The sequence below is a fragment of the Tachypleus tridentatus genome, chromosome 8 (genome assembly GCF_004210375.1).
Source record: "Tachypleus tridentatus isolate NWPU-2018 chromosome 8, ASM421037v1, whole genome shotgun sequence".
NCBI lineage: Eukaryota > Metazoa > Arthropoda > Merostomata > Xiphosura > Limulidae > Tachypleus > Tachypleus tridentatus.
The window spans coordinates 100344736-100360617 of NC_134832.1; the positions used below are offsets into that span (position 1 = coordinate 100344736).

The 15882-nt window shown below is 34.7% G+C and overlaps 1 long non-coding RNA gene across 1 annotated transcript in view; it reads left to right on the forward strand.

The window, feature by feature from the left end:
- Positions 1 to 15637, forward strand: part of LOC143224231 (uncharacterized) — a 46696-nt gene extending 31059 nt beyond the window's left edge. Inside the window, exons 2-4 of the long non-coding RNA XR_013013281.1 lie at positions 6590 to 6707; positions 14401 to 14474; positions 15232 to 15637. This is a non-coding gene — a long non-coding RNA (uncharacterized LOC143224231). The remainder of the gene's footprint in view (positions 1 to 6589; positions 6708 to 14400; positions 14475 to 15231) is intronic.
- The last annotated feature ends 245 nt before the right edge of the window (positions 15638 to 15882 follow it).

Sequence of the window (15882 nt, forward strand, 5' to 3'; positions counted from 1 at the left end):
ATCCGCAGGTTCTAAGATACTGAAACCATCACGTCTGGCATCAATAATCATTCCACGGTCAAAGTCTCTTAGATCACGTATGTTCCTCATTCTAATATTTGGTCGAACAACAACTGAATCTGTTAACTTTGTCTGCATGCTATATATATTTAGTTACAGCCAGAAGATTTGCTGTTTGGCTATTTGCGTTAAAGAGCAGGTGTAACTAATAAAGTGGCCACTGAGTGTAGGTTATTCAAACCCCAAGAAGATCCTCTCAATTACCAGTAAAGTTGAAAACATCAAATGTCAAAAATTGTCGTTTAGATCTTGCAAATAAGGTGATTATTAAAATTAACACCCGAATAATTGACCCTATAAAATAATAAAACCGGAATTTCTTCCATGGTAACATTAAACAGGAAGGAGTTACAAACAAAATTATATTCATGACGCTTGAGACCAAATAGGATGGCTTGTGTTTTTACCTCATTAAGCTGGTCAATTTTTTTCATTTAATTTCGATCCGAAAAGCTGGAAGGCCATCATATACGGATGATAACCAGAACGAGATTATAAGTAATATATACATAGCTGGAGACGCTGAGAAGATCATTCCTCCTTGGTATTTTTCTTACACGAGATGACGTTGATGAATTCGTTTAGCCTTCTACTAATATAGTTTCTAATTTTATTGTTTCTACAAAGGTTTAGAAATATCCAAAGCTCTGTTTTCTTTCGTTTAATAATGAAAGGAAACAGACAAGGTAGGTGACAACTGAACTCTGGGAAACTTGAACCTTTTCAAATAGGTATATGGTAGTTCATCTTACACGTTTTGACCATATTTTCATGTGGAATATATCTTTTGACATTTCCAAAAAAAATGCAACTGTTTTGCGTTAGGTTTTGGACGTCTAGCTGAATTATTTTGTTGTTCTTTTGTGCATGCAAATGAGTAAAGTGTTTTACTTGGAAACTTGTAGCCAAGTTACTTCTTAAATTAAGTCAGGTCAAAAGTCATTTTAACTCCAGAAACTATTTTCTCTCAAAACACTTGTTAGAACGATCACTTCTTACCCCTCGAAAATCGAAGTCAATACACCTAAGAAGACTACAATGTATGATAATAAGGCTTAAAATTTGCAGTAATTGTAACGTAATTTGAAAAGCATTTTATATTTTACATATCTGCGTGAAAGAAGACCTGGAGAAAATGATATGACAATGAATGATGTGAAAGTTTATTAAAGGCAAAAGCATGTTATCGTTAAAGAGTGGGAAATGAAACGATTCTAAAAGTAAGTGACTGAAATGGTCAGAAAATTAATTAATTAGTAATCTCGATAGATTTGGTAGGGAAGAGCTATTATCTTTAGGATCATCAGGTGACAAAGATATTCAATAAATTATTAATTGGAGGTTAGGTTTTAGAAGGCAGTCTGACAGGTATCGGAAGAAGATTGGAAAACATTGCATTTTGACTGAGAAAATGTATAAAATACGTAAATGTCTCAGAGATAGATAAAATCAGTTAGCAGGGATAGAAATATTCTAAATTTTCAACAGGACACATGTCCTGCTGGACAGTGAAACTTGCCAGACATTTGAAATTTTAGCAGGATACCTCAAAATTGTCACCGGACATTACCGAAAACAAGAAATCAAGTACAGACAATTATTATATAAAACAGAATCATTTTATTTATGCACTGAAACATCATTTCAAAGCAAGTGGCAACAAGCCTTGTATCCATTAAAATTGACACATCAATCAAACTGGTAGATTTAGTCATTTAGCACTAAGACATCAGCTAATGTAAAATCAGTATCTTTATTGTTTTTACGTGCGTGAGTTCCATGTGGACTCACAAATCGTTTGTTTTTTTTTCTGTCCTTCCACCAGGATTCTACAGACTTTCACAGTAATTCTGTACTTGCAAGATCACAGGTCTTATTCTTAGCTAATTTTATTGTCATCAAGTCATTAAGAGAATCATTTATTAGTTTGGACCACCAGTCATCCTTAATAACTGCCATCTGGAAAAATCCATGTTCTGGTTCAGCAAATGACACGAAAATCACCTGCATGAGGCATACCAAGGCCAACACTGTTGATCCAGGGAAAGGTTTACCGTTCTCAACAGGAATCTGACTTAACATGTGGGCTCACAATCTACTTGCACTACTAGCCAGGGACTCATCTGATTTGGCAAATCTTGTGGCTTCGAGCAGTGTCTCGTGTAAGTCAGCTTGGCAAATATCAGCTGCAATGTTGAAACCCTTAGCTTCTAGCAAAGCACCAAAGTGGTCCAATAGTGTCTGGAGTTCATTATGGCCATAAGATGACAATGCTTCCTTGCTTTTATGCCAGTTGCTTGGTTCAAAAATTTGAAAGGCACCAATAAAATCCTTATCAAATTCTTCAAATCTCTCATTCAGATATGTGACAATTTTACCCATGAAGATGGTAGTTTCTTCAGCCATGGATTGAGCAACTGTTTCTTTTGTGGCACTTTTTGAGCCTCTGGCCCTTGTCTGACCACTAATAGCAATCACCTTTCCTCTAAGTAACCACTTGCCAGTTTGTTCACATGTTGTGAGCTCTTTAACAATCTTGGGATCTCTCAACATGATTCAGATTGCCCAGCTTCTCTTTGCAAACAGCGAGTTTGTCAGAAACAATGTTCACAGTAGCAGAATTGTCTTGCATTTTGCGACTAAGAGATGTCAAAACAGGCAGAACTGCCAAGGGTATGTCCATGTACAGGATGAATTTAAGGCTTGTCAAAGTACTGCATTATCCTGCAGCCTTCTGTCCACGTTGTTCCCCTTTGTCATGCAGCTTTACTTGATACATATGCTCCGCTAAAGCTGACCAGTTATGATAAACTGACTCCAGAGCGCGCTCTTTGTAGGCCACCCACCAGGTTCCTGTCCCTTACTGAGGCCAGCTCAGTTCTGTGGCGGATTGTCATAAAACTTCCATAGGTTTTCTAAAAAGGTTTGGATTCTATGAAGGTAATGGATGTCCTTGATGGTCTTCTTAACTGCAAGTTCCAATCTGTGACTAACACAGTGGATCCCTATCAAATAAGGTTTTTGCGCCTTTAATCTGTTGACAAGTCCTTTATTTGTGCCAAAATTGACAGCTGTTCCATCAGCTGTCAGGCATACAATTGATTCAAGCCAGTTGGGAAACTTGTCATATATGGACAATGCTGCAAGTACAAAAAATTAGTTCCCAATATTAGTTACTTTCTGTAAAAAAAAACAAAATGTAAATTTGTACTTTGTAAAATTCAATTTGTCCACTATCTATTACATTAGTTTTGCTAGATTAAGCTCCAGTTCTGTCAGTGGTAAATATATGGTTCTTCTTGGTTTAAATCAATTGAAAAATGCTTGAGTTTTCACTGATGTATATTAATAATGGAATGACTATGTAAACCTAAATTAAAACACAAATGTACATGAAATATTGTCCATTTTAATTTTTCTTAATTAGGAATTCAGGATAAATCCAGAAAATTCTCATCTTAGGTAATTAAGAAACCTTTACCTGAACTAAGTGCCTGTAGCAAGTGTTCAGAATCAGCCTTCTTAACTGACTGCAGACACAAGAAGTGGGTTACTGGGTAACAGTCACTGTCCAAGTAACTTACATAGACTATCTTCTGTTCAATGTTGGCAGTGTCTGTTGAGCCGTCAGTCATAATGCCAAAGAATAATGAGGTGTGCAGACGAGATCTGACATTAATTCTAATTGTTTCTGCGATATACTTTGTAAAGATAATTGCTTGTTTGTCATTGGCATAATGTTCTGTTAAGTTCATACCAAAGTTGTGCTCCTGCAGCAACAGAAGCTCTTGAAAATTGCTGAATGGTTTGGCATTCAATGTCATATAAAGGGCAGTCCTGAACAGCACAAGCAAACGATCTTTCTCAGTCTGGTTAAGCTTGCTCAATTCTTTTATCATGGGAGTTAAATCAGATGTTTCTTTTGTTGTCTTAGCTTCACAACTTAGGCTGTGGGCGTGACTGTTTTCATGCTCCTTAACAGCACTTGATCTCAGGTTGGAAGATCCTGTTATGAAGGTGTTCTTCTGCCTTCCACTACTTTGGTCATAATTCTTGACAAATTGAGCAAAACATCAGTAGGTAGCGTTATCAGGTAGCCATGGTCGGCCTCTATTTCATTCATCCTGGAAACGAAGAGTAGGCTTAGCGCCAGTACTAGCAGTAACAGTTTTTGCTTTAACACTTGGGCTTGGGTCAACAAGCTTGGGTTTTTTCACTTGGGGTTCCATTGTATTTCCTTCTGATTCATTAGTCTTGCTCGTGAAGCCAAACTGAAATAGATCGTGAGACTTTCCCGTTTTTTTACTATCAGACGTCATGGTCAGATCGTCGTGAATGTTTGGCAGTCACGCGACTATTTGGGACTTCACGGATAAAACGACCTAAAAAGCGCATTTTGTGAGCGTTCACCACCGTTTTTAAAATTTGCTTTTTTTTGTCTTAAAGTAAATCTTAAATTTTGCAAGTTATATTCCGCTCGTTATAGAATATACTTTTAAGCAAAATCTTTGGGCTGTGCATACACAGCTTTTGCCTTACTTATTTTTGAGGGAACGATGTACTTGTGTCCGATATGTTAGGAATATGACCACTGGTCATGATGTCCGGTGATAGATGGGAAAGTACCGGTCAAACTTGATTTTTTAACAGACATGTCCGGCTTTTAATAGAAAATTTCGAACCCTGGTGGGAATGTGATCGTTCATTTAATTATTTTGTACAACTAGGTTATTTGGCATTAAAAGCGAGTCGAAGTGCATATCATTCCAGAACTTGTAATCAATGATAACAATTGGAGGGAACGAAAATCTAAGCAATTTGACCATAAGTAATGCAGGCTCGATTGAAATTCATGTAAGTATATAACGGAAGGGGTGAATTCGGTTATTATAATTTTCCTAACAGCTCGTTGAGTACAAGCAGACAAGACTTGACTTTCTGGTTGAGAACCATACTGATGAATGTTGGATTGTATTTTGTTTATCTACACGTTCTTATATTCTTATATATACATATATGTAGGTCAGATTATCGATCAGCTGAATTATCAGCAAAAAACAGATGATAACCACTGCAACTTATTATACATTAAACTATTAGTTCTTGTGTCAAGCATGGTCAACGACAGAACATAACTATGAGCTTGACTGCCTTGACCTATAGAGTAAGAGGCTAAACATCAAAAAGTTAAACTGGACATGTAAATGTTATTATATGTGTATGAATGTTAAAAAAAGATTCTCGTCAGACTAGGATTGCCAGAACTCTAATAAACGCCGTTGTGTACATGTATATTTAGATGAGTATTATTTGACATAACCCGACATAAGCTTCTATCTTGCTAATGTATATCAGCTTTAAGTGAGAACTGGGACTCAATGTAACATAATTACTCTGATCTTGGTTCGGGTATGGAACTCTTTGAAATGGATTTTATGTAGAGGATAACTAATAGCATGATTTATGGAACAGGCGTGCTACAGGTCAGTATAAAGACCATTTTGTTACTCTTCTACTCATAACAAGAAACAATAGTCAGCATGGATATAGCGGAAAGAAGGTGTGACAAATACACCATGCTCAAAAAGTGTCCGTGAAAATTTATAAAGCGCTTGCGTGCGATCATTTTCGATGCAATAGTCTTCTGTTTTCTGTGCAACTTCAATTTATCACACAAATATGCTCATATACACAAATAGCGAATATAGCACTGAACCGTACCTCTAAATTCTAAAGTAAGACTACAAACATACAAAATCAATGCAACCTAGAGCAGTGCATCTTTTTGACTTCATCACACCTGTACAGTTTCCTCAAACTTTCTCAAAACTTAACTTTTCTCATAGAAATTTTATTGCAGACTTCTGATCTTATCAGTCAGGTCCAGCAGACATCTGGGCTAAACCACACTAACCTATCATCACAAAGAAATCAAGTCCAGAAAAATAGCTACTGCATACACTAAGCAGTGTTGAAATGTTTGAGAAGTGGATTATCAGGTACTCGTAGTAAGAAATGTAGCTAAGAAAACCATGAATTTTTGCTTAGTGATTATTGACCACAACCATATCTACAACAGCCTTTGATGAATCTGTATGTACTAATTGACTAACACTAAATTTTGTACAGCACAATGACTGACTGAAGGCTGGTTACGTCCAGTAATCATAGCAAGAAAAAATGTTATGATTTTAGGTAGATTTCTATAGACTCAATTTCCTTGCATCAGTATAATAGATTAAAAATGCTTGGACATCTTATGAGAGCCATACAGGTGCATCAAAGATCTTTGTAGCGCAAAAATTCATGGCTTTCTTAGTTTTAGTTCTTACTACAAGTACTTCATAATCAAATCTCAACAATTTCAACACTGCTGTCCCTATTGATTAAAAAAGATACACCCACAAACACTTCAAGCTAAATAATATCAGTTAGTGCACATTTTAATTATTGAAGTGTGTCTTGGGTAAAGTGATGATACTGCCTTGTATTTATGAACAAATAAATTACAAATTTCTTTTTTACTCAGATTCCTGTGTTTCTGAAGTGAGAGCTGACTGGTGCCAAACATTACTACAGTACCATCAACGAAACGTTCTTATACTCTTTCATGACCCTTTCTAAACAAACAAGGCTTTACAATCAATGTAAGTCATGTAAATTTCTCAAACATAGAATCACGATATATTGAGTATCTTTCAATTGACTTATTAATTTCAAATACTTCTAGGACACGTCTGTCTTACAAAGCTGTAAACAGTACTGTTCACATTAGCATGTAAATACCAGTGAGATTTCACAGCGACCTATCTGTAAGGGCATGTCTCTGTATTCAATATTCCGATACAGGCCATCTTACCAGATTCTACAAAATTCTGGATGAATGTTGCATTATTTAGATACGTGTAAAGGCTTAGGGAGACTAGTGATAATGATACATCAACTGCATGAAGAAAGAGCTAATACTGGAAAACTAGTTTAATTTTTACATGTATAGAAATAGGGAGACGCTGATTAGAGAACATATTTTAGTCATACAACGTTGATCATATTCGGCTGTCAAATTATAAGAATATGTGTCCGTCATTATCAACTGAAACGGGCCGTTTTTGGAAGAATGATAAGGAATAATATTCTACACAAGTCCACCAAGTTTCAAAAAAATCCGAACATTTTTTGCTGTTATAGAGCAAACATAGTGTGAAAATCGCTCCCCATGTCAACAAATATGAATTGTTTTATTTCCGTAATGTTTTCGTGATATTGACCTTTCGAAGACTGAGCACTTCTAAGTTTGGTAATAGTCCAAATCTATACCAATTTTCCTCCAAATCTATTCGGCTATTTTTGCGAATTCTTGCTGACAAACGTACAAACACATACAAGGATGAAAACACAAACCCTGTCAACATTCGATGGCTGAGGTGATATTACAAGACAAAACAAACCCTTCAGTTCTATAGAAGACAATGGTTGGTCTAGTTCAGAACCAAGAAGTTTGCTTAAGCTGCAGATAACATCATTTTAGTTCACGATTCAACATCATTAAGATTTAGTTAAATATATTTCTGTTATGTAACTTACCTGTTTGTTTGTTCATTAATCTTGGATGCCACAGTTTAATAATTTAAACTAAGCCTGGGTTTATTCTCAAGCCGTTCTATTCCAACGAACAAGTGTTTATGATGTATTTAGTATTTTCTGTTAAATAAGGATCAAATTTACTAGTATAGTAAGATTCAACTGTTTGTTTGGAACTTCGCGCAAAGCTATACGAGGACTATCTGCGCTAGTCGTCCCTAATTTAGCAGTGTAAGCCTAGAGGGAAGGCAGTTAGTCGTCACTACTCATCACCAACTCTTGGGCTAATCTCTTACCAAGGAATAGTAGGATTGATCGTCACATTATAACGCCCCCACAGCTGAAAGGGCGAGCATGTTTGATGCGACAGGGATTCGAACCTGCAAATTGCGAATCGAGATACCTAACCACCTGTCTATGCCGGACCTGTAAGATTTAACACCGTTATTAAATTACATTCTTATATCTAGGTTTTAATAAAATATTTTATGCTGGCTTGTTTAATAGTTAATTTATTAATAAGTGATAAACTCATTTGTATGTATATCATATATATTTACATGCATGTATGTGTATCAGGTATACATATATAGCGTCCATACGTTATGATCAATTTTACAATTTTCATTTCAAGCTAACCTTTCTTTCTTCAAATGAAACCCGAGTTTTAGTGAAACGTAATAAAACCCAGCAGTTTTCTATGATCGATTATCAAATTTCAATCATAGATCCTTACTCTTCTGTCATATAAACCCTTTAATTTAATCAGAGTTTGCCATTTGGTGTAATATAAATCAACAATTCTTATTAAGTAAAGTTAGATGTTTTCTGTCAAATAACCAATCATGTTTCAGTCTTTCTGCAGTATATGTCGTCCGGTTTGGGAAAAAGTTATTATTCAGCCATATAAATCATAGATGTTTAGGTAAAGTCAGGCGACTTCCCATTTTATGTATCACTTTTTTTTCTTTCTGATTTAGCTGTTACCCGCTATATAAATCAAAATTTCAGCTTATATGGATTATCGAGTTTTAATAAAAGTTTGTTTCTTCATTTCATACGGATTAACATTTTAGTTGAAAAAAACTGTTATGAAAGCTAGCCATATATTTATTATTATGTTCTCCGCTGGGACAGCGGTAATTTTTCGGATTTACAACGCTAAACTCAGGAGTTCGATTCCCTTCGCTAGTCACAGCAGATAGCCCGATGTGGCTTTGCTATAAGAAAAACATAAATTTATTATTATACAGATCATATAGCTGTGTTTGAAGCAAATAGCTTTTATTGTACATGAATCGATAGATTTGTTTAACATGTCTTTCTGTTATGCATGGTATGAAGTTCTAGTGACGGCTCCCTTTTCATCATAAAGCTCATAAAAATAATTCGTTCTTCTGTCGGATTTCTTAAGTTTTAGACAGAAGCGCCAATTCTTACGTCATGTAAATCATCTAGATTTTTAATGAGCATATAAAAATTGAAAGTTATCAACATGTAAGTACAGGTAAATAAGAAACATACACGTACAGTATATTAATGACCATATAATAATGGGCAGTGCCTCGAAACATACATAACAGATAATTGTTAATATCCTGCTTTATATTAGTACAGTCCTACGGTGCCTCCCCCAGTGATTCAGAGATAAACTTGAAGGTTTAAAACGTTGAAAACGGGATTTTGATACCCGTGGTTGGCACAACACAGTTAACCCATTGTGTGACTTTTCGGTTAACGACAAACAAAACCTTCTTGTGGGCTTCAGATTGTTATATGTAGAAGTAAACGTAAACATCTGTAATAAGAATTGTCAATTAGTTCTATTCGTACATACTACACGAATTTGTGATACACTTTTCGAAACCACAAAAGTAGATATGAAAATTACTTCAGTACTATTTTATAAATAAAAATGTTAGAATAAGGGCGACAAGCGCATTTCCATTTTCATATAATTTTTTTTTTTTGTACTAAGAAGAGATTCATAAAACACGCACCTGTGTATTTCCCGTGGCATCAGTTTATGTACTCCAATAACTCAATAAAAACTGTTAAAAATAGCATAAATAAATGAAACTCAATGAGTTATGTTACTAAGCAATATACTTTTAATCAATAATACTCCTATTCCATTGGTTTAGCGGTAAGTTTGACGACCAGTAACATTAAAAGTCGGGTTTTGATATCTGTAGTATGCATAGCTAATAATCCATCGTGCAGTTTTGTGTTAAACACAAAAAAACTACTTTATAATAAATTATCCAACAAAATATATATTTTCTACCATTTTATATTAATCTCATATATGTTTTAATATTTACCGAGTTTGTTTGTTAATTATTTCTTCCTCGAGTTTTCAAGTAGCCGGAACTGTACATCTCTAGTTACGGAAGAAAACAGCTGCTAATACTGATAAAAATTTACTGTATTGTCGTTTTGATATGAACAAATAGGAACAATACGTAATTAATTTGATAAAATTGCTATTTATATTTTTGTTACTGCGATTCTGTTAACATGTTATGTAACTTTTATGTGAAATTCCCACATTAAATGAAAAACAAATCAAAAGAAAAAATAACTAATTACAGATCTCAAAAATATTAGGTTCATAAATTAATAAATGATCTTTCTTCGTGAAATACCATAGAGTAAAATAATTTCTTGTTTCATCTATACGTATAATAAAGCATTGAACTGTTTAATATTCTATCGAATTCATACGTGTAGATAGGCCCGGCATGGCCAGGTGAGTTAAGGCGTGCGACTCGTAATCCGGGGTTCGCATCCCCGTCGCGCCAAACATGCTCGCCCTTTCAGCCGTGATGGTCAATCACACTATTCGTTGGTAAAAGAGTAGCACAAGAGTTGGCGGTGGGTGGTGATGACTAGCTGCCTTCCCTTTAGTCTTACACTGCAAAATTAGGGACGGCTAGCACAGATAGCCTTTGGGTAGCTTTGCGCGAAATTCAAAACAAACAAACATACTTTAAGTAGAATAGGGAGCTCTGTCTTAAAATATGACAAACGAAAATAACTGATTGGCTGGTCTCCACATACTATATTACTTCAATACGTAAATCGATTGAAGCTACACGAGGGCACTAACCGTCCCTAATTTTGTAGTGTAAGACTAGAAGGAAGTCAGCTAGTAATCATCACCCACCGGGCTGCTCTTTTACCAACGAACAGTGAGATTGACTGTAACATTATAATGCCCCCACGGTTGAAAGAGTGAGCATGTTTGATGTGATGGGAACTCGAACCCGCGACCCTCAGATTACGAATAGAACCCGTTAACCACCTGGCCATGGCGGGCCACGTAAATCGAAGTCTAACTCATGAAGTACTTAATTTCAAAGGTGAAGAACTACAGAAATGATTGCAATTTACAGTCGTATTTATCTTCTTAATACATTGCAGTTAGGAAGAAGAAATAGTAAGCGGGTACACTTTCGCAGAGTTTCACTCATAGTTTGTTAATAGAAGACAGTCAATGCTGCTGATTGTACTAAGTTCTTTGAAAAGCACTCATATTTTTCACCATCTCATTGTTCTGGCTGTTAAAGAGACATCCCTGTGCAGCCTTTTTTCAGTAATGCTTCCAGTTAATAACTGTTCGTTATATATATAATTTTTGCACATACAAATTAATTCAATGCACCTGAGTATTAAAGAAAAAGAAAAAAATCGTGAAATTGAGAAGAAACTTAATTGAGAACATCGTCGGTTGACAGTTTGGATTTCCTTTAACGGTAGAAAGTCTAATAAATGTCATCAATTTGCACCTGTCACAAATACACATGTATTGTAATGCATTCTCATGTTTGTATGTGAGAGAGTACTAGATAGGGTACTATATGAATAGGTATACATTAGCACTGTACGATGAGAAATAACCAGGTGTTCTACAATTTCAAAATGCTTTATTCTTGGGTCTATTTAGTGGTCACGCCGTCCATTTTGAGAACTGTGTCTATTATAATGTAAACACGCATCGTGTCTGATAGAGTAAGAGTTTTAATCAAAAACGTACAGAATATCTTCAACCGCCTGGAAATAAAAAAGCTATAGCGACGAATAAGCTGAAAGAAACTTAACACAAGATTTTGTAAATATCTGTCGAATTTGATATACTTCTTTCATTTAAAACAAAACTTAACAAATTCACAAAAGACGGTGTTTACAATAACGTTCACAACTCCGCATAGAGTGCTATTACAGTTTGGTTTCTTTTGAATTTCGCGTAAAGATACATAAGGGCTATCTGCGCTAACCGTCCCCAGTTAAGAATAGAGAGAAGGCAACTAGTCACCACCACCCACTGCCAATTCTTGGGCTACTCTTTTACTAAAGAATAATGAGATTGACCGTCACATTATAACGCCCCCACGGATGAAAGTGCGAGGATATTTGGTGTGGTGTGGATTCGAACCCGCGACCCTCAGATTACGAGTCGAACGCCTTAACCCACCAGGCCATATCGGGGCCATAGAATTTAATACTATTGACTTCATTTCATCATATTCTGTGGCAGTGAAGTGATTATGTTAGTGGAGCGTAATGCTAATTAAAAATTAGTTATCATTTGTGATTATGGTTTAGTTTACGAGTTGAAACGTTTCTTACACAATTTGAAGATAATCTTTGTTATTTCATATCACTGAGGAGTTAAAGTTAAAGATTAAATTAATATGTCATCAGAAATGCGCTAAATTCGTGTTCTTATCATTGATTACTTTACGGTCTTTAAATCGACAAGAAGAAAATATGTTAACATTTTTCAAGATCAATATTAAACGTATTAAAATGAAAAATTATCCTAATTTGGCTTATTTCATTTTCTGTTTTCTTTGTATTCTCAGTAAAAAAGTAGTTGGTGTTATAGTTAATTAAGTTTCTTTGTTTGTTTCGAATTTTGCGCAAAGCTATACGAGGGTTATCTGCGCTAGCCGTCCCTTATTTAGCAGTGTAAGACTAGAAGGAAGACAGCTAGTCATTAACACCCATCGCCAACTCTTGGGGTACTCTTTTACCAACGAATAGTGTGAATGATCGTCATATTATAACACCCTCACGACTGAAAGAGCGAGCGTGTTTGGTGTGACAGGGACTCGAACCCGCTACCCTCGGATTACGAGTTAGATGCCTTGAACACCAAGCCATGCTGGTCTAAAAAATAGTAAAACCTGTCTAAGCTGGAAATTGCATCGGGCGGAAACCTGTACAAGCCGGAAATATCAAAATTTCGCAATGTTATCTTAAGATTTTTCTTATAAATGGCCCTCTATATGTCGGAAAACTATCTTTAGCCTACCTCATTTATCAACAAATTGGATTAGAACCTGAGTAAGGCGGAAAAAAATGTTTTTGATTAAATATTAATTTCTTATTTAAATAATAATTTGTTTAAATATTAATAAATTCTCGGGCATTTTGTTACAGTAAGCATTGGTTAAATATATTCTGTTCGTTTTTCTGCCGTCATTATTATTGCAGTTACATTAGATTCATGATTTGTAGAAATACATTTGTCTCCAAGTACAAAATTCTACTCCTTAAATAATTATCACGAAAAAATAAATTCCTATCTTCACTTATTTTTAAAATTTTGGGAAAATTTACCATAGGTAATAGGTAAGAGTGAAAATCCCGGCTGTTTTAAAAATTTAAGGAAGAATCAACTTTCTGTGGAATGAAAAACGTGGATGACAAGTGTTATATTCGAGGAATTTTTGAACAAATTAAACAAAAGAATGGAAAAAGAAAACAAGAATATTCTACTTTTCCTAGATAATACAACTTGTCACCCAAAAGTTCAACTTTCAAATGTTCGTTTAGTCTTTCTACCTCCATGTACAACATTAGTTCTACAGCTACTAGATAATGGAATTATACTGTGTATATAATTGAAATACAGAAAACTGATGCTTCAACATATTATTGCAAACATAGACGACTGTAAGAGAGCATCTGAATTGACCATGAAAACTGACGTGTTAGATGCAGTTGCATTTTTAAGTCATTCAATCAAATATGTAAAAGATGAATGCGTAATAAAGTGCTTTCAAAACTGTGAATTTATTCTTGATAATAGTGGAGATTGTGGAAAAAGTTGTTTGTTATGACGATTCTAGTGAAATCCAAACTCTGATTGAGAAGATTGATGTAGACGATTATGCGAACGCAGAGTTTTTTGAACGTTGACAAGAATGTTTTAACAGAAACTGATGAAATTGATATAAAATTTTTTATAGAATCGCAAGATGGTAACAGTGTGAGAGATTCAGAAGATGAACAATATGGAAAAGGTAGTGAGGAAATAGAAATTCCTACTTTATCGGAAGTGTTAAGTTAAATTAACGCTATCAAATTGTATGCAAAAATGAAAGGAGAAAATGAACTTTATGAAAAGGCAATAGAATTGTTGTTCTCTTTTAACCGCATGAGAAAACCTATTAAAAAAATGAAACAGTTGAAATTGGACACTTCAAATAAATTTGATTAAGATTTTGTGTACTTATGTATATGTTAAATGTCTATTTTTGTTCTTATTCTGATAAATATAGCATAAACAGTATAATAATTTTATTTAGAAACGTCCAACTTCCCTTGAGTCAAGCAAGTATAACGTTCCGCTCAAAAATTATATATAATTAAGGAAATGCATGTTTACTATGTCTACGCCGAAAATTTTACTCCGTCCCGTGCGATTCCGCCTTTGACAGGTTTTACTGTATTATTATAATATTACAGAAACAACATGACGTCAAGATCCCTCATGCACATATATGGACCTTCAGAAACGGCTAAAAAATGGATCTTTTTCGGTGAGTAACATTTTTCTCTAACAAACAAGATGTCATCACATATATAGACTTCTGGCCATTCTACTAATAGAATACATTTAGCATGACGTTCTCCTAACAGAATACAAATAATATCACATTCGAAGCATATTCTCCTTAATCTTTACGTAACGACCTATTAAATAATATACTCACCAGCGATATATCTTTCTTCTAATGTATGATATATTTGACATAATGGACTGTTATAGATATATCGTTATTACAAAGTCTTATTACTTATGATATTCTAACTTTTTTGGTATATTTGGCTCCCCCGGTATATTCTTTTCTCTCCAGGAACAGTTTTGTACTTCACTGGTACCGAATTAATAAAAAACTCGCTTATGATCCAGGTCACATGTTGAGAATGTAAGTGACAATGTGGGGAAAGCAGTGTGTGATTAGGTTGAAAATTTACAGTATCTTTCCTTGTCACAGTCAATATAGACTGCCAATTACGGTAAAGAAAATAGTGACTTCCACTTGCCTTCACTTTATATTCAACAGTAAGTTGTGAACATCACAGTTGGTCAGTCATTTCTAGAAGATTTCTAAAGGTGTTTCCTTTCGATCTTTTATTTTTATTGATGTAGTGTAAAGTGACATTTTTTAAATTTGAAAAAAGGCGCTAAAACCAATCAAATAATCAATTTGTTGCCATTTTCTGTTAAAGCGCTCCAACGACAGAAGATACTGTTTTTTGTTGTTGTTTTTCTTTCTCATGAATTATTTTCAGTTTGTAGGTGTCGACCAAGTATCCTGTATAATTTTGAGCTACAAACAACTTGACATTTAGCCTTCTCTCACCGTCCTCTCTACATCACTCCATTAGCTCCTGATCACATAAAACTTTCTGGAACATTGCCAACATCTTAAGATGTCCGAGTTACTTGAAGTGTAACAGCTGGGCACACTTGTTACCAAGGCATGATTGACAACTTACGTTATTTTGACCAACTGACTCCAATCGACCATCTCTCTTCAGTTAACAAACTTCAAAAGTTTTTTATGATATTGAGTGAAATTGTTATTTTTCTATAAGCTTTAACGCGGATAAAGCATATACCGTAAAAATGTAGTAAAGAAAAACTGAGGAAAATAATTATATAAAAATAATGTTCTTACGTATGTGTCACGAATAAAGAACAGTTACAATCTTCTACTTGTTACGAATTTCAATCAATTATCGCCATCTATCCGATAATTGTAAAACATTTTTCATAAAATGCCTAAAAAAACATGAATCAACAACTTATTTTATGTATTGTATGTCTGCGGACTTACAACGCTAAAAACCAGGTTTCGTTCGATACCCGTGGCGAACAGAGCACAGATAACCTATTCTGTAGCATTGTGCTTAATTACAAAGAAACAATTAATTAATATA